This window comes from Sorex araneus, chromosome 2, assembly GCF_027595985.1.
Source record: "Sorex araneus isolate mSorAra2 chromosome 2, mSorAra2.pri, whole genome shotgun sequence".
In the NCBI taxonomy this organism is placed as follows: Eukaryota; Metazoa; Chordata; class Mammalia; order Eulipotyphla; family Soricidae; genus Sorex; species Sorex araneus.
Window position 1 is genome coordinate 143248427 of NC_073303.1, and position 9915 is coordinate 143258341.

At 41.8% G+C, this 9915-nt stretch overlaps 1 non-coding gene across 1 annotated transcript; it reads left to right on the forward strand.

The window, feature by feature from the left end:
• Window positions 1-366: 366 nt before the first annotated feature.
• Window positions 367-474, forward strand: LOC129402827 (U6 spliceosomal RNA). The gene has a single exon (XR_008628868.1). It is a non-coding gene; the product is annotated as a U6 spliceosomal RNA (small nuclear RNA).
• Window positions 475-9915: the final 9441 nt, after the last annotated feature.

The window sequence follows — 9915 nt, forward strand, 5'->3', positions numbered from 1 at the left end:
TGTAACCCAATTAACCTAAGTTCTTTTTGGCCAGGGAGAAATGACAAACCAATGTTATCCAAAGTGGCCATTATTCAAACCAATAAAGTTGGGGACTGAGGAGATAGATAGTACTGGAGTCAAAGGCACAGGCCTTGCTTGTTGCTCACCCCAGTTGGATCTCCTCACAGCTTGTCACCTGAACACATAGCCAGATGTAGTTGTAAAGGGCCTCAAGATCAACTGGGGTGGCCTGGGGATTCCTGTCACTGCGGGCCTGAACTGCACTGCATTCTTGAACCCTTGCAACTGGACGTGACTCATTTTGACAGTAGAGGCCACGTGTCTTCATGAGTAACACTTTGGAGGTTAAAAAAAAGAAAAATAGCGCTCGTTTTGGCAGCACATATACTAAAAATTGGGACAGTACAAAGAAGATTAGCATGGCCCCTGCCCAAGGATGACCCACAAATTCTTGAAGCGTTCCATATTTTTTTTTTATCTCCACACTTGCACACTGAAGAATGCAACATCTTGATAAGCTTGCTTAAGGAATGACACAAAAATCACAGCTCTCTGAAATTCTTTGTTCATTGCAATGATCTTGAAGCCTTCTCTGGGTCTGTTGCTGGCCAGGTGAGGGGCTTATCAGGCTTAGTTCATGTTTTCTGCAAGGTCGGCTTTCACAACTTCCGGGCTCTCACTTCCCAGGAAATTCACCACTGTTGCCTCGGGAGGGAGCTTCCCTGTCTGCCTGCACCACTGCTGTGGTTTCTAGCATTTGGAGCGCTGTGCATCCAGCCCGAGGCATGCCTGCCACCCCATCAGCCAGCTCTCTCTCACCTAGCAAACCCCCTTCCTGCTGCTTTACCGCTGGACTCTGATTAGAACGTTCTGGAAGAGCAGTTTCGTGGTTTCCTCGTTGACAAAGTCAGGCCCTTCCCGCCTCTCGTTCCGTGTCAGTGACTCATACCTCATGCTTTGGATTGGGGGAAAGTCTTGTGGTAGCGGCAGTATCGCCCCACAAAACCCCCAAGAACCAAGAATCACCGTGGGTGTTTCCCACATCCTCATAGGTGCTCTGAGACGCGGGGAGTCCACAGTGGGGTGTCCTCCCTTCTCTCCCAAGAACGTCTCCCTCACTCTGCTTCCAGCGGGGTCCTGGGACCATCTCAGCGCTGGCTTAATCATCAGACACGGATTCAGATGAGCCCCTGGTAATTGCGTGCCCATGACTGGATCCGGAGCTTCTTGCCCCTGTGGGAAATACTCGATTGGAAATCCTCCTCTCTCAGGGCCCCGCGTCCTATTGTTTGTCCTCACTGCTCTCGGAGGTCTTTGCCCACTGAGTTCTCCTTAAGTGATGTCGGTGGGCCCCATGGGTGACTTGTGTGAAGTGGGAAGGAGAAAGACGGTCACTTTCTCCCCATCCGCCCCTGCCATCTGGGACTCAGGGTTACTGGGTTCTTGTCTCACCTTGCAGAAAGAAATTTTCGGAGTAGACAGGCAGTGAAGTGAATAGGTTTAGGAGAGAGAGAGAGAGTGAGAGAGAAAGAGAGAGAGAGAGAGAGAGAGAGAGAGAGAGAGAGAGAGAGAGAGAGAGAGAGAGAGAGAGGTTCTAATTTTTTGTTTTGCTTTTTTAAAGATAAAAATCTGCTGATAAGTAGCATAGATTTAAAATAACTCAAATTCTTGGCTTGAGAACAATGAAATTGTTTTTAAAAATTCAATAAGCTTTTTTATATTTCTCTTAAAACATTCAGGAAATAACATTAAAATGACTTAAAATGGAGGTGGAGAAAGATATTAAGAATATCTTGATTTTCTTTTCTGGATTATTTTTTTTTCTTCATCCAATTGAAATCATTTGTAAAATAGTCTCATAGTTGACTCTTATCTCTAGTATATTTAGTTTATTGGAGAAAACCCAGAAAGAAATCAATGAGTTGTTAGACTATATATATATATACATATATATTGATTATATATATATGTAAAATGACATCAATTTATTATGATTATGCCAGTTTTTCAGTAGGTGGCATACAATGGCTATGCACAGAAGGTATGGTGTTTGACTTACACGCAGCTGACCCAGGTTTGATTCCTCCGTCCCTCTCAGAGAGCCTGGCAAGCTACCAAGAGTATCTCGCCTGCACGGCAGAGCCTGGCAAGCTACCCGTGGCATATTCAATATGCCAAAAACAGTAACAACAAGTCTCACAATGGAGACATTACTGGTGCCTGCTTAAACAAATCGATGAGCAATGGGATGACAGTGATATATGTACATATAGTGGATATATATGTATATTATACACACACACACACACACACACACACACACACACACACACACACACACACACACACACATATATATGGTTCACACCGAGCAGTGCTGTGGATTTAGTCCTGGTTTCATGCTAAGGGATCTATCCTGATGAATGCTCAGGGGACCATAAGTGATGCTGGGGATTGAACCCAGGCCATCCATGTATAAGACAAATGCCTTATCTGTAATGCTATCTGTCCAGCCATGGATTCATTCATTTATTAGTCTAAAAAAAACTATTTCAAGCTCAAACTCATGCTAGGTCCTATTCTAAGTACTAATGACAGAGAAACAAATATTTTGAACTCTCTACTCCCACAGAGCTCATTTAATATGGATAAAGAATGAGGGTAAACATTAAACTGAAATAAAAACCAATATTTTTCAGGTAGTGTCACGTGCTACAGTGGGAAATAAAGCTAAGTCAATGCAGTAGAAAAGGGATTGAGGGTATGATTATGAATCTGAGATTAAGCAAATCGTGATACTATATTGGGAGGAATATGATAACCAAAGATAAATGGGAGGGATAATTTGATATTGGTGAAAGGTGGTTGGATACTATATTTAAATAGAGATGGGTAGAGAAGCCAACAGCTATTCAAACAGGGTGGCAGAGCAGAGGAGAAGAGTAAAAGAAGGTAGATAGATTGTATGCATAATGCATAGAGATCTACACCCACATATATAAATTGTATTGCATTATATATAGAAAGTATAGAGCAGATATAAGTCATTTGGAAAGCAAAGATCAAATAAGACTTAGTCATTATTTAAATATGATTAATTTGGACAGCGTGCCTATACTCAGTGTATATTTGGTGCATAGTGTCTTATACAGGAAGGTCTGAGATGTGTGAAATGACACAGGGTATTTGCTGCAGGAAGTATTTAGCAAGTTTATGAGTTGTGCCTGCCCAGTTTTGTGTCTTCTCAAAAACAGATGACTTTTTTTTGGGAGGTACATTAGTTTAGGAAAAATGTATTTTCATTTTAGATTCAAGTTTGTGTTACGCGAGCAAGTTGTTTTTTCTCTGGTGAACAGGAGACTGGGAAGTCCTACTTTTACTGAAGGTGTAATAAAGGCTTCCGACTTTCAGTGAAGAACAATTTATTTGACGAGAGAAATGTTAGCTTATATATAATTCAAACTTTTTTCTGATTGCATCTCCCCTACACTCCCTTTTCAAGAACTTAGCCACTAATTCCATTTACCCATGCACAAACTCACAAATACTCATATGAAGTAATTTTTAAAAGGACCCTTTAGTGCTGATGAGTGCCACTTCAAAATGCTCTCTCTTCCCATTAGATTGAATTACTGAGCTGGAGAGTGGCGGGTTTGTCCCTTTCTGACCAGGACACTGATGAGCCTCATGAATTAAAATTTATGTCTTCCCTTGTTACTGATATGCCACCTGGCTCTTTTGAATTATCACAGGCACCAAATGAATTTTATAGTCCATTGGGGGCTGTCCATGCTTGTTAAGGTGATATTTCCATCTCTGGCGTAGCATGGAATCTCATCTTCTCCTTTGTGAATTATCACAGTGCCAAATCCCCATCAGCTATCTTTAGCTCTTCAAAATGGTCTCTAAATTATATGTCTTATATATATTTCTTAGTGGCCAGGCGAGTGAGAGCAATAAGATCAAGTCCTTATGGCTGGGGTGATTATCTTCTGCTATACAAACCTTGGATTTAGTACTCTCTATTTCCTATATGGTTCTGTTCTATTCCCATCTATTCTCCCCACCAAAACTTACTCCATTTCAAGTATAAAATAACACTAATTTCTGTTATTTTATACTTATTTTTTCCTTCTTATCTACTTAAATCACTTGGGTTTACTCTTTGTAAGATTTATTTATATCTTCACAGTTAATTGTTTTATGACTCTGAATGTATTTCTATTATATTGTTGATCTAAGAAGTTTACACAGGTCTTGCAGGGAATAGTACTAAAAAAAAGCAGAATTCAACTTTTGACTCCAAAATTTTAAAGGATATTCTCTTTTCCTTTTTTTAATGCCCAACACTGCTTCATAAGAATACCTTTATTTCCCCTCATTCTTCTAAACCTCATTCTAGCATTCTCTATATCTCATAGCAAAATCTCCTGGGAGAAGAGAATAGTACAATATTCACTTCAGAATCTTGCCTGTAATTTTCTTCTGAGTCATGAAAGCTATATGAGAAGGTAAAGAAGATAAATTTTGAACTTATGAAATAAAGTTTGAATATAATGCTGGCACTGAGTAGTTACATGATCTGTGAAAATTCTTCTCATCTATAAAATGGCATGATAATACACACAGTGTACTAAGGTTCAGGATAAATTGAAATTGAATTTTTTAAATAGAATGTTCTATTTTTCATAATGATTTTGGTGACTCTAATTCAAAAAATGACTATAGTTCAGGATTTGAGTACTGTGTCACTAATTTAACTTTATGAACATTTCTGCAAATCAGATCCTAAAGATTCCTGGGTTTCTGTCTTCCCTACACTATGATTAAAAAATCATCTAGTATATCATCTAGTATAATATTCTAAAGTAGTTTGTTGCTATCATTCCCAAATTTTGTCAAATTCATTTTGTTGTTTATAATGCATAAAATATTACTATATGTATAGTAAATTTATAACTCCTCTGGGTTCTGATTCCAATGATACTACAGAGAAAGAAGAAACAGTAAAGCTATGACTTGGCATCAAAATGTGAACGATAAATAGGTACAAACAAAGAGTGTTTTTTTATGACAGCATGAGATTGTTTCATGAGGGCGAGGTTGGGTAATAGTGGTATAATATTCTGTCCTTTTAAGCCCCACATTTCTAAACCAGCCATACGGATAACACGTTCAAGACTGGATATATCATACAGCAAGTACTTGCCTTGCATGCTGCAGACCCTTTTACCTTCCTCCCTCCCTCCCTTCCTCCCTCCCTCCCTCCCTTCCTCCCTCCCTCCCTTCCTCCCTCCCTCCCTCCCTCCCTCCCTCCCTCCCTCCCTCCCTCTCTCCCTCCCTCCCTCCCTCCCTTCCTTCCTTCCTTCCTTCCTTCCTTCCTTCCTTCCTTCCTTCCTTCCTTCCTTCCTTCCTTCCTTCCTTCCTTCCTTCCTTCCTTCCTTCCTCCCTCCCTCCCTCCCTCCCTCCCTCCCTTCCTTCCTTCCTTCCTTCCTTCCTTCCTTCCTTCCTTCCTTCCTTCCTTCCTTCCTTCCTTTTTACCTCCCTCCCTCCCTCCCTCTCTCCCTCCCTTCCTCCCTTCCTCCCTCCCTCCCTTCCTCCCTTCCTCCCTCCCTCCCTCCCTCCCTCCCTTCCTTCCTTCCTTCCTTCCTTCCTTCCTTCCTTCCTTCCTTCCTTCCTTCCTTCCTTCCTTCCTTCCTTTTTTCTTCTTTCCATTTTCCTCCCTCCATTCCCCTTCCTTCCCTCTTTCATTCCCTCTCTCCCTCCTTCCTTCCATTCTTCCTTGACCATACTCTGCAATGTTCTAGGTTTATCTAGTTTATTTTATGTTAGTTTTAAGGGGACCACACCAATTGATGTTCAGGGCTTACTCCTGGCTCTGTGCTCAAGAATCACTCCTGAGGTACTCAGGGGACCATATGAAATACCAAGGATTGAGCCCAGGTCGGTCACATGCAAGGGGATGCCCTACACTCTGTACTATCACTTTGGTCTAGTTTCCAGAATTTATTCTTGATTCTGTTCTTAGGGATACTCCTTGCGGTGCTCAGCTTACCATATTTCAGAGAAGTTTTGAATTAGAGTCAGCTGTGTGGAAGGCAATTGCCTTACTCTTATACACAGGTCTAGAGTAATCTTTATGTTCCACATAGAAGTAAAGCCATACAATATTATTTGCTTCTGTCTATCAAAAATATTTCACTTAGCATAATATATTCAAGTTCATCAAGTTATCACAAATAGCAATATATTTTCTTTCTCATGGGTGAATGTATTTAACTACGTATATTAATATATCAACAAATCAATGTAGCACTGTAGTACTGTTGTCCCATTGGTACCGATTTGCTCCAGCGGGCACCAGTAATGTCTCCATTGTGAGACTTGTTATTGTTTTTGGCGTATCAAATATGCCACAGGTAGCTTGCCAGGCTCTGACCTGCATGTGGGCTATTCATGGGATATCCAGTGCAGGTGAAATACTCTTGGTACAGAGTGCATGTATATAGAGTACAAAATATGTACATTGTACTCTGTATACATGCATTTATACACAGAATTGTATCACTGTATCACTATATCATTGTCATCCCGTTGTTCATCGATTTGCTCAAGTGGGTGCCAGTAATGTCTCCATTTGTCGTTGTCACCTGCTAGTGTAGCCTGATGGCTATTTCAGGGCCAGGGGAATGAGAACTGTCATTGTTACTGTTTTTGGCATATCAAGTACACTATGGGTAGCTAGCCAGGCCTCTGTAATTTATTGTTTACTGTCTGATCCCCATTAAATATGGTGTGGTAATTATGGAAAATGAGCAGGGAGTGTCTGATGATCAATATCCAGGAATATGTTCACTCATATGTGAGGCTTGGCCTGTGGGTGTGGAAAGTGGCCTGGAGCGTGGTGGTGGTTGGGTTTTGGAGGTTGGCTGCTGGGACTGGGTCCCTTGAGGTGAGGAGGGCTCTCACCTGCCCCTTTCTAGAGTGAAAACAGTGTACATAATTAACCCTTTAGCACTGTTGTCCCATTGTTCATTGATTTGAGCTAGTGGGCACCAGTAATCTCTCCACAGTGAGACTTGTTACTGTTTTTAGCATATTGAATACACCACGGGTAGCTTACCAGGCTCTGGCATGTGGGCAGGATACTCTCAGTAGTTTTCCAGGCTCTCTGAGTGGGACAGAGGAATTGAACCTGGGTCAGCCTTATGCAAGGCAAACACCCTACCTGCTGTGCTATTGCTCCAGTCCTATACATAATTATATATACATTTTTTTTTTTTTTTTGCTTTTTGGGTCACACCCGGCGATGCACAGGGGTCACTCCTGGCTCAAGCACTCAGGAATCACCCCTGGCGGTGCTCAGGGGACCATATGGGATGCTGGGATTTGAACCCGGGTCGGCCGCGTGCAAGGCAAACGCCCTACCCGCTGTGCTATCGCTCCAGCCCCCAATTATATATACATTTATGTATACATACATAATTTGTTATATATTATGTACATACGAATGTATATATAGTGAAAACATTCCAACATATGTATAACTTTGTATATCACATTTCCTTTATCCATTTATCCACCGACAGTTATGTTGTTCCTATTTTTTCACTGTATCACTGTCATCCCAGTTATCCTTGATTTGCTCAAGCGGGTGCCAGTAATGTATCCATTCTTCCTAGCCCCGAGATTTTAGCAGCCTTTCTTTACTCGTTCTTCCCAGCGGTGCTGCACTGAAGGTTCTTTCAGGGTAAGGGAAATGAGACCCATCAGTGTTACTGTATTTGGCATATCTAATAGGCCGCGGAGAGCTTGCCAGGCTCTGCTGTGTGGGCAGGATGCTCTCGGTTACTTTCCAGGTTCTCTGAGAGGGAGAACTAGGCTATAAAAGGTCACGCGGCCGCAGCCACATAACTGGGTTCTTCTGCCACTTACTTCATGCATGAGGCATGTCTGAATGTGTGGAGAGGGGCCGTGGCATGGCTGTGGCTGGGGTTCAGAGGTCTTTGGCTGCTGGAGCTCTGCTCGGGGTGGGGAGGGAAACACAATGTGTCCCGCTCTGAGAGGCCCCCGTGAAGACAGCCAGGTGCGTGGGCAAGAGACTCTGGATCACTCTCTTCCGGGAGCGTTGTTCAATAGTGTCTGGATATTGGCCCTTGATGGGATTACGCGGTGCCAGGGACAGTTTGTGGATGTGACTGCCTAGCTACTGGAAAATGGGGGACCTGGGAGGAGGAGGCCCAGTCCCAATCAAAGGAGGCTTGGAGATCTCAGCTCAGGATTCCACACACCTGGGTTCCCTTTGCCAGTCTTTGAGCCCATGCCTTGCTGTCTTCACTGAGACTCCTCGGAGTGGGGTGGGTTGAATTTCCCTCCCCACCCCGAGCAGCTGAAGACCTCTGGAACCCAGCCACAGCCATGCTCAAGGCCCCACTCCACATGTTCCCATATTTTATTTGTCATAAATATTGCTGCAATAAACATGTGAATAGATTATTTTTTGAGATCCTATTTTCAATTCCTTTTGATAAATCCCTGAGGTAGAATGTCTGGATTTTAAAATAGTCCTATTATTAATTTGTTGAGCAACTACCATACTGTATTTCACATCAGCTATACCAATTTGCATTTCTACTAACAGTAAAAAAGGTATTCATTTTTCCCCATTTTCTTGCCAACACTTGTTATCCCTTTTGTTTTTTGAAAAGAGCCATTCTAAAAATTGTGAGGTAATATCTCATTTCTAGGTTCTATTTGAATTTTGCCAATGATTAGCACCATTGAACATATTTTTTCATGTACTTGTTGGCTTTATTTAGCCTTCATTGAAAACACTTCATTATGTCATTTCTACACTAGCACTCAGACGCTAAGAGGTTCAGAATGAGCAATGGGTTTTTTAAAGGCTGTATGAAATAAAAGCCTTTATGTTGTCTGAAAATATTGTTCATGAGAGAGAAGCTAGAGATGGGGCAGAAGATGGGACAGGAGAGTAGCTGTTTGTGGGGAATGGAGATTAGACTGCATCTGAAATAAAATGAAAAGCTATTGAACACTAATAAAAAGAAATCACATGCAATATTACATTTCTGAAATACTGCTCTTACTGCTAAGTAGAAGGCTGATCTGTGGAGAGTCACACCAGTGAGAAGCAGAGCAATTAGAGGGTCTTGTAGCATTCTGGGAGAAATACAATGTTGGCTTGAATGACAGTAGTGGCGTTAACAACAGAGAGAGTTGGAAAGGTTTGAGAATATTATGAGTCGATTCCAAGGGATCCTTTTGTTGATTGGAATGAAGAGCTGACAGAACAAGTGGAGTCAAGGATAACAACTATCAGACTTGAACAATTACTGAGATGGTGATAAGTAGAAATAAATTTGTTGAAGAAGAGAATTTTAGCTTTAACATGATAGTTTTCAGAAGTGTCTGTGATAAGCACTTAATTAGGGGATTGGATATTCATGCCTGGAGCTCAGGAGACATCTGTGTATGTATGTATGTGTTAGTCATCTGCTTATATTTGGCAATTGGTACCATGGGATTAAGGAAAATGTGCCCTGTGAAGTTTCAGTGAAAAAAATGGGGACAAAAAGTACTGAACTTTGAGAAATATCAATATTTAAAAGGTAAGTACAGAGGCTGGAGATGTAAAATAGCTGACAGGGCACTCACCTTGCACCCAGCCAACCCAGTTCCAGTCCCCAGCACCCTCTGTGGTGCCCTGTGCCTTGGCAGGAGTGATTTCTCAGCTCAGAGCCAGAAGTAAGCCCTGAGCACTGCCAGATGTGCCTCCAAACAGATCCAAATAAAACTTGAAAGGTAAGTATAGTGAACAGCTTTTGCACAGGATATAAGAACAGGCAGAATGTAATGGAAGCCATGAAAGTAGAATGGTTCTAGGAAAGATAA